The sequence below is a fragment of the Canis lupus genome, chromosome X (genome assembly GCF_011100685.1).
Source record: "Canis lupus familiaris isolate Mischka breed German Shepherd chromosome X, alternate assembly UU_Cfam_GSD_1.0, whole genome shotgun sequence".
In the NCBI taxonomy this organism is placed as follows: Eukaryota; Metazoa; Chordata; class Mammalia; order Carnivora; family Canidae; genus Canis; species Canis lupus.
The window spans coordinates 19,358,668-19,368,463 of record NC_049260.1 but is presented as its reverse complement, the minus strand read 5'-3'; the positions used below and the strand labels follow the sequence as shown (position 1 = coordinate 19,368,463).

General features: G+C 37.6%; 1 pseudogene; it reads left to right on the top strand.

Moving 5' to 3' along the window:
- The first annotated feature begins 5,455 nt into the window (after positions 1-5,455).
- Positions 5,456-6,873, top strand: LOC119868177 (annotated as a pseudogene).
- Positions 6,874-9,796: the final 2,923 nt, after the last annotated feature.

Here is a 9,796-nt window from a genome sequence, read left to right as displayed (position 1 = left end):
GCTGAGAATTTCCCTAACTTGGGGAGGGAAACAGGCATTCAGATCCAGGAGATAGAGAGACACCCCCCCCTAAAATCAATAAAAACCGGTCAACAACTCAACATTTAATAGTGAAACTTGCAAATTCCAAAGATAAAGAGAAAATCCTTAAAGCAACACGAGATAAGAGATCCCTAACTTATATGGGAAGCAATATTAGATTAACAGCAGACCTCTGCACAGAGACCTGGCAGGCCAGAAAGGGCTGACAGGATATATTCAGGGTCCTAAATGAGAAGAACATGCTGCCCAAGAATATTCTATCCAGCAAGGCTCTCATTCAGAATAGGAGGAGAGATAAAGAGCTTCCAAGATAGGCAGAAACTGAAAGAATATGTGACCACCAAACCAGCTGTGCAAGAAATATTAAGGGGGACTCTGTAAAAGAAAGAGGAAGCCCAAAGAAATAAGCCACAAAAACAGGGACTGAATAGGTATTATGATGACACTAAATTCATATCTTTCAATATGTGGAGAAAGGGGAACCCTCTTGCACTGTTGGTGGGAATGTGAACTGGTACAGCCACTCTGGAAAACTGTGTGGAGGTTCCTCAAAGAGTTAAAATAGAACTGCCCTACGACCCAGCAATTGCACTGCTGGGGATTTACCCCAAAGATACAGATGCAGTGAAATGGCAGGACACCTGCACCCCAATGTTTATAGCAGCAATGTCCATAATAGCCAAACTGTGGAAGGAGCCTCGGTGTCCATCGAAAGACGAGTGGATAAAGAAGATGTGTTCTATATATATAATGGAATATTACTCAGCCATTAAAAATGACAAATACCCCCCATTTGCTTCAATGTGGATGGAACTGGAGGGTATTATGCTGAGTGAAGTGAGTCAATCGGAGAAGGACAAACATTATATGGTCTCATTCATTTGGGAAATATAAAAAGTAGTGAAAGGGACTAAAAGGGAAAGGAGAGAAAATGAGTGGGAAGTATCAATGAGGGTGACAGAACATGAGAGACTCCTAACTCTGGGAAATGAACAAGGGGTGCTGGAAGGGGAGGTGGGCGGGAGGTTGGGGTGAGTCGGTGACGGGCACTGAGGGGGGCACTTGTCGGGATGAGCACTGGGTGTTATGCTATATGTTGGCAAATTGAACTCCAATAAAAAGTATACAAAAAAAGGCTGAGTAATATTCCAGTGTGTGTGTGTATGTGTGTGTGTGTGTGTGTGTGTGTGTGTGTGTATAAAACACATTTTGCTTATCCATTCATCTGTCCATGGACAGTTGGGTTGTTTTTACATTTTATCTACTATAATAGTGCTGCCATGAACATGGGTGTACAAATATCTCTTTGAGACCCTGCTTTAAGTTATTTTTGGCATATATACTCAGAGGTGGAATTGCTAGGTTATGTGGCAATTCTTTTTTTTTTTAATTTTTTGAAGAAAAGCCATACTGTTTTTCACAGGGACTATACCATTTTATTTTCCCACCAACAGCGCAACAAGGGTTCCAGTTTCTCTACATTCCAGCCAACACTTGTTATTTTCTGTTTTTTTTTTAATAGAAGGCATATTAATGGGCGTTAGATGGTATTTTATTATATTTTTGATTTGCATCTCCCTAATGACTAGTGATGTTGAGTATCTTTCATCTTAGTTTTTGGTCATTTGCATATATTCTTAGGAACAATGCCTGTTCAAGTCCTTTGTCCATTTTTAATTTTTGTTTTTATAGAGTTTACTCTATAATTTTTTGTTTCAGTTTTTCTTCCTGTTTTTCTGACTTTTCCTTTTTTGACTTGTCTTTCTCTTGCCACCTTCTAAGTTTTAGTATTTTCCAAGGACTTGTCTTTAAACTCCTTTTTGTCTTTGGTCCCTTCTTTGCCAAATCTTACCAGTGTGAAGATGATGTCTCCATTCATATTTTCTCTGTTGAGCTTTAACTTTGCTTCTGGCTCCCTGCTCTAACATTTCTTTTTTTCCTTCCAAGTTTTTATTTAAATTACAGTTAGTTAATGCACAGTGTAATATTAGTTTCAGGTGTAGAATTTAGTGATTCAACACTTACAACACCCAGTGCTCATTACAAGTGCCCTTCTTAATCCCCATCACGTATTTCACCTATTCCCCCACCTACCTCCTCTCCAGTAACCCTTAGTTTGTTCTCTATGGTTAAGAGTCTGTTTCTTGGTTTTTCTGTTTCTCTTCCCCAGGTTCATTTGTTTGGTTTCTTAAGTTCCACATATGAGTGAAATCATATGGTATTTGTCTTTCTCTGACTTATTTCATTTAGCATTATACTCTCTAACTCCATGTCATTGCGAATGGCAAGATTTCACTTTTTTATGATGACTGAGTAATATTACATGGTATATATATAGTCTTATTTATCCTTTCATCAGTTGGTAGATATTTGGGCTCTTTCTATAATTTGGCTATTGTCCTCTAACATCTCTTAATGATTTCAGTCTTACCTAAAATTCAGAGTGGGAATTTTGGTTGGTTTCTAGGCTGGTTGTTGGGCTGCTGTCTCATTAGTTTCCCATCTTTGAGTGTTCCCTTACTTTACATGGTCAGGATTGCTTGCTACCATGTCTAGCCTCTAAGAAGAGGGGTAGTAAGGGTAAGGGACTGAGGTCTGTAGCAGGGACCCTGGCTATTTGCTCAGGTAAAGCTTCCAATTCTCTATAAGAAGGGAAGTTATGAGTATTGATAGGTAACTAGGCTTCTCTTGTACAGGTAGCTTTATTATTCCTCATAGAGGCTTAGTATTTGTTGAATAGGAAGATCCCAATTGAGGAGTGCCATTGTGTGGGGAATGGCAGCAACCATAGCAGTGCCAACCACCAAAAGAATGAGCTCACAGACCTTGGCCCACTGCATCTTCGATGGATTGAGTTACCATGGAGGACTTAACACAAAGGCAATGGTTAAAACAGTGCTTTACTCATGGAAAGAAGAGACACATGAACAGCATCTCTAATGTGTGCCAGTCTACCATGGCCAGTGAGTCCCTCCTGATAACTGATGCAGAATGATGGACCAAACACATCCCTCTTGTGCTGCAGGTAAAAACTTCCTTCCTGTTGGTGGAACTGGAGGGAACAGATAATACTGATAGGGCAAGCCAGATGCCATATAACACACATAATTAAGCAATACAGAGAAGTTCATGGTTTGCCCAGGGCAGGGGAGAATCCTCCAGGGGAAAGGTTTCTTTGTGGGAATAATCTGGGGTCAAGTGATAGCTCAGCATCTAGCCTCTATTTAGGAGAATGTCCTGGGGCCAGGACACTTACTGGATAATCCTGAGGTGGGGGACAATAGGTCATGGAGAGGTTACTTCTCCAATAGTATTCTAACCAAATTTGGAGTATATTAGAATAGAGAATTATTGGAGCCGCTCCCTCTCTATTAGCTGGAATCCTGTCCTCAAGGACAGACTAGTCTGAAGGATCAATCTTATTACAGGAGTGGCTTCCTTTTTTAAAATTATTTCTGTTGTCCTTGACTAATAACTTTAAATATCCCAGTTATTTTAGTGGATTTTTAAAGCTTATATTACTTGGATATTGTGAGTTCAGTTCAAAGCTATTTGAAGGTAGTGTTCATTGCAGAACACCAAAGAGGGTAGGGCTCTGGTCAGGATGGCACCAGGGACATCTCTTGCAATATTTTTTTTTCTTGCAATATTTTTGCTGTGTTTCCTGGATATGGGAGGATTGACATGGAGGAATACCCCCCAAGATGATTTTTGTACTATTGGAATGTAAATAATCGTCGTGAAAATGTCTTTGGGAGTCTGTCTTGTCAGTATAAAACTTTGCCTGACTCTATGATGTGATAGATGCCACATGATATTCTGTAGCCAGACTCAAGTGGACCATGGTGACTGGAAATATAAATCCTGGTACCAGAAATATGACTACATGCTCATTTTTTAATACATACACTTCTCTAATATAATGTTCTTGTGGAATGCAAACTTGCTGAAGGAAACCTTAGCTAAGAAGAATCTCAGGCAGAATCATACATGCTTTAGGTAGGAGGCTCATCTGTATAATTGTGACCACTGAGAGCATAGTAAGGGTTACTGATAAAGCCCTCCTATACTCTGGAATAGCTGTATTGTAGCCAAAGCAATGTAATCAGTGCTGTGGGTCATAGTGTTTCCTGTACATTGTCCTCCCATCAGTGACCATATGGCACATTTGTAATTTGATTTCTCAGATTTCATATTCCACCAGGACTTCTCTGCCATGTTTTTTTTAAGATTTATTTTTATTTATTTATGATAGACACAGAGAGAGAGAGAGGCAGAGACACAGGCAGAGGTAAAAGCAGGCTCCATGCTGGGAGCCCGGCGCGGGACTCGATCCCGGGACTCCAGGATTGTGCTCTGGGCCAAAGGCAGGCGCAAAACCACTGAGCCACCCAGGGATTCCCCCCTTCTCTGCCATGTTAAAGAAGAATGTAATTAATATGATCATACATGTTTGACATGCTTTGCATGACATAAGCACACAAGAGAAAAAGTCTGGCCATGAAATGATATATGTAGAATAAGAGCAAGCTGGGGATGAGGATATAGTGCCGATTTGCATGAAAACTAAGTCTTCTCAGCGTGAATTTAGATGGAGTATGGTTCATGACTTTTTCCTCTGATTGGTTTATGGATGACTCTCAAAATAATTGTTGTTTTATTTTAAATGAAAAAAATGCAATGATGTGTCTTCGGAAGACTTTTCCTCTCTTTCTGTCTTGTCCTATATACTTGATCCTTATATTTTAAGAATTTTGGATCAATATCAAGAAACTTTATTTTACAATCACAAATACATGTAACCAAGAAGAATCAGATCAAGGTAATGAAGTAGAATGATTCTGTTAAAGCAAAAAATGTTTCTGTGTAAAACTGAGTAGTTCCACTAGATGGTAGCAAGTGGTTATATTTTATACCTTTACAGTGACTATTCATAAAATGCTCACTTTTCTTTCTTTTTTAGAAAAAGATTTTATGCATTTACTTTTTAAAATAAACTCTACATCCAGTGTGGGGCTAGAACTCACAACCCTGAGATCAAGAGTTGCATGCTCTACTGACTGAGCCAGCCAGGGACCCCGAAATGCTCACTTTTCTAAAATTAGAAAAACAGTTCTGGAAAAGTGAAAATTATATCTGAAATACTGCTTCCTTTGGAGAGGGTAAAACACAACTGAGTTCAAATGTATAAAAGAAAAAATGCAGATAAAACTTCTTTTCCTAATGAAGTAGCCCCTTCAAATGGCCAGAGAACACCAATTCTAGGCCTGCTTTCTGGTGACTTTTGACTTGTATTTGATAAAATTTTGCAGAAAGTTGTGGGTCCTGTGTTGACTATTTCTCCTAATGGTAAGCAGTGTGTATGCTTTAAAATGACCTTTCTCTGCAGTCGGGCAGCAACAGCAGCACAAGTGCAGAACGCATACAGTGCCTTAGCAGCAGCAGCAGCAGCAGCAGTGGAGGCACCCGAGCCATCACAGCTCCTGTGCTGGTGCAGCCACCCTCGTTCCCTCTGCTCTTCCTCTCTTTGCTAGCACCATGGCTGATGAGCTGACCGAAGAACAGATGGCTGAATTCAAGGAAGCTTTCTCCCTATTTGCCAAAGATGGTGATGGTACCATCACAACAAAGGAACTTGGCGCTGTCATGAGGTCACTGAGTCAGAACCCAACAAGAGCCTAATTGCAGAATATGATCAATGAAGTGGAGGCTGATGGTAATGGCATCATTGACTTCTCAGAATTTTTGACTACACTGGCTAGAAAAATGAAAGATACAGACAGTGAAGAAAATTTGTGAAGCATTCTGCATCTTTGGCAAGGATGAGAATGGTTACATCAATGTAGCAGAACTATGTCATGTCATGACAAACTTAGGAGAAACACTAACAGATGAAGAAGTAGATGAAATGATCAGAGAAGCAGATATTGATGGAGATGGACAAATCAACTACAGTTGATGACTGCAAAATGAAGACCTAATTTGAACTCCTTTTCCACCCTCTAGAAGAACCATATTGAATCTTTTACTGACCTCTTGCAAAAAAAGTTCATTTTCTCATTCTGTTTCTCTAAAGCAAAACTGAATGTTGAAGTACCTTCTGTCCACACACTCAAAATCTGCACATATTGGCTGGTGGTCCTGCATCCTAAAGATAAGCGACATATCAGTTTTACTATATAAACACTTGTACTGCCTTATGATAAGGAAGCAGTTAGTGGACTCCTTGCAGTTCCATTTGCTAATGATTAATACACTATTTGGGCTTGCCAGCTTTTCATGCATGCAGCTTGACAATTGAGCATACTCAGGCATTTGTATTAAAAATGAAAAATGAAAAAAACCAAACTTGAAACCTATTCAAATGAGTTCTAGTTCAATTTGTTAGTATGTATTGTCATAGCTGGTTTACTGAAAACAAACATCTAAAATTAGTTTACCTCAGGATGCGGTGCAGAAAGATGGGTGAAGGATAAACTGTCTAGATGTGGCCCCACTTAGCAGGACAGCCCTTTTATACTTCTGTTTGTCCTGACCCCTGGTGAAAATGACATACATGCTGGTGGCATCCTGTATATTTTGGTTTAGTGTTGTCTCTGTTTTACTAGAGTGAAATGGGTGTCAGGCTGTCACCATTCACACAAATTTTTAAAAAGAAACCTTTAACAAGGGAGCATCTTGGACTCTCTGGTTTTAAAACCTTTTGAACCATGACTTGGAGCCAGTAGAGTACACTGTGACTGTGGACTTCAGCAGAGCCATCAACATTGCTGTTGAAGAACTTGTAATTTATGTCCATTCCAAGTTGTAAATTCTGGTCTTTTTTTTTTTCAATAAAAAGACTATTAACTTAAAAAATAAAATGACTTTTCCCTAGATTCCCATGGTGGGTCATGAAGTTGGTTGTGGTGAAATAAAATTTGAAATTAAGAGAACAGTTGGAGGAGTTAAATTTGATAGCGGAACAATAGTATAAATAAACATTTAAAAATAAGATTTTATCTGCTTTTGACCTATCTTCTATACACTTTTCATTAGTTTTGCCAAATAGAATTTCATATAGGTAGTCTGTTAGTGGTTCATGGTTTGACTAAGGATAACCTAATTAAAAATAGACATTTCACAAGAGGGATAGGATTGAAGCAAACAAATGAGTGGTATCACTCATGTACGTACCACAGTTTGTTTAATGAGTCACCCATAGAGAGGCATTTGGGCTGTTTCCAGGTTTTGGCTTTTACAAAGAAAGCTGCTAAGAAAATTCACATATATGCTTTTGCACAAATATAATTTTCATTCCTCTGGGATAAATAAATACACAGGTTTGCAATCACTGAGTCATTTGGTAGTTAAATGTTTAGTTTTAAAATAATCCATCTAGGGATCCCTGAGTGGCGCAGCGGTTTGGTGCCTGCCTTTGGCCCAGGGCGCGATCCTGGAGACCCAGGATCGAATCCCGCATCAGGCTCCCAGTGCATGGAGCCTGCTTCTCCCTCTGCCTATGTCTTTGCCTCTCTCTCTCTCTCTGTGACTATCATAAATAAATAAATTAAAAATAAATAAATAAAATAAAATAATCCATCTAATTTTTCTGTAGTGGCTGTACTGTTCTACATTTCCACCAGCAACATATGGGTGATTGAGTTTCTCATCATGTTTGTCAGCATTTGGTGCTGTCATTATTTTATATTTTAGCCATTCTCATAGGTATGAAGTGATACTTTATTGTAGGTTTAACTTGCATTTCCCTAATGGATAATAATATTGAACATATTTTCATGTGCTTATTTATCATCTCTATATCCTCTTTATTGAAATATCTGTTCACACTTTTTGTCTGTTTTCTAATTGAATTGTTCTTTTTCACTGTTGAGTTTTTAGTGCTCTTTGTGTATTATACATACTGGTCCTTTGTCAAACATGGGGCTTTGAAATATTTCGTCTCAGTCTGTGGCTTGGTCTTCTTAACAGGATTTTTACAGAGGAAAAGTTTTAAATTTTGATGAGGCCCATTTTACCAGATAAACTCTTTTACTAGATTTCTTATCTGATATTCAGTTTGTGAAGGAACACATAATAAGACAATTATTAGAGATCCATTGTAATATATTATAATTTATAATGTCCATGTCCCATCCTGGACTAAACACTTGAATAAAAAGCACAATTTATTTATATTCCTGTGAGTAATAAAACTACCTGTGCACATCCTTTATTCCTATTTTCTACCTCAATTAGACTGAAACATTTTTGAGGATATAAGATTATGTTTATTCACCCTGAATCCTCTTTGAAGTTGAGTATACAGAACCAGTGTTCAACAAATGTATTTTAATATTCCATCAATGCATCATGGCAGGCTGTAAAGATGTAGAGTTTGTGATATTGAGTTAAAATTTTGGCTTTACCCCTTGCCCACAGTGAAAAATTGGGTGAGTCATTTCACTTCTTTAGCTTCAATTTCCTTACCTAACATTTTGGGTAATAACCAATGGGCTTGTCATGGGGTTCAAAAGAGATCACATATGTAAGGCACCCAGTAAGGTGCTTGACACTTAGTAGATTGTGAATTAAATGGTAAGTATTGCAGTTATCAGGATTTCAGCTCTGTAAATCCTGAAGCAGGCATTATAAGGGCCAGTTTAAAGGCTTGAGTGTATCAATAGATACCATGTGATGTGAACTGAACTGTATGAAAAGTCCTGATTATCTTAAACCAAACATTCAAGAGAAAGCATAATTTTATTATCCAGTACAAAATTTTACGGTTTGGTGGTTATATCAAGGCCATTTAAAAGATAGAGTTTATGCAGTTTCAAGTTGAGAAATCTTTGAACCTGAATAAAACAGCAAATGTTTATAAAAATTTATTAATGCATGGAAGAAAAATTATCCAGTAATTATAACACACTAAAATATTTATATGTTTTATTGAATCTTGCATTTCTTCATAAGCATAATATAATAATCAAGCTGAGTTAAATGTCTCTGCTTAAATGTAAGGTAAATTTAATTGAGTGGTGAATATAAAATTAACATAGAAAATTACAGAGCAAAACACAAATATTTTATGTCAGTTAATGACTTAGCATTAGCTAAGAGATTTCATTTTACCTATGTTTCAATTAACAATATAGCTATATTTGCAGTTCAGAAATTGCTTCTCTTATGTTGTTATAGTTAGCAATTTATATCAACACAAGTTTCAGTTACATATTCTTGTAATCATTTTAATTTTCAAGAGTTGCAGAATTTGATTTCATTCGTCTTTAGCAAATGCTTCTTGAATCTTATGATTACATTAAGCTATGATTAACAAGACTGCCCCCCCTCCAGATTATTTGTATGCATATGACAATTTGGGAAACTCTGCTGTAGCTGTAAAAGACAGACTGCAAGAATTATAGAGTTTAGCTGGAGGTTAACTTTCTGCTGCCCAAGAAGACTAAATATTGATAGACTTGGATATTAAATTTTTTTAACCACAATATTCTAATTAAGTGTTTCTCAAAGTGTGTCCCTTTGACACCTGGGCCTAACCTACCCAGGCAACTTCCTACAGATTCCAAGACAAGTTCCAGATAAGCTGAATCAGAATTTCCTAAAATGCAGCTCAAGAATCTACATCTTTAACAAGTACTGTATGTAGATGATTCACATGTAAGGTTTGAGAGTTTATATTTGCAGTTTAGACCAAGGTTTACTGGTTACATCATGGCAAATAGGTTATATACTGTGAAACAAGAGAGGCTAC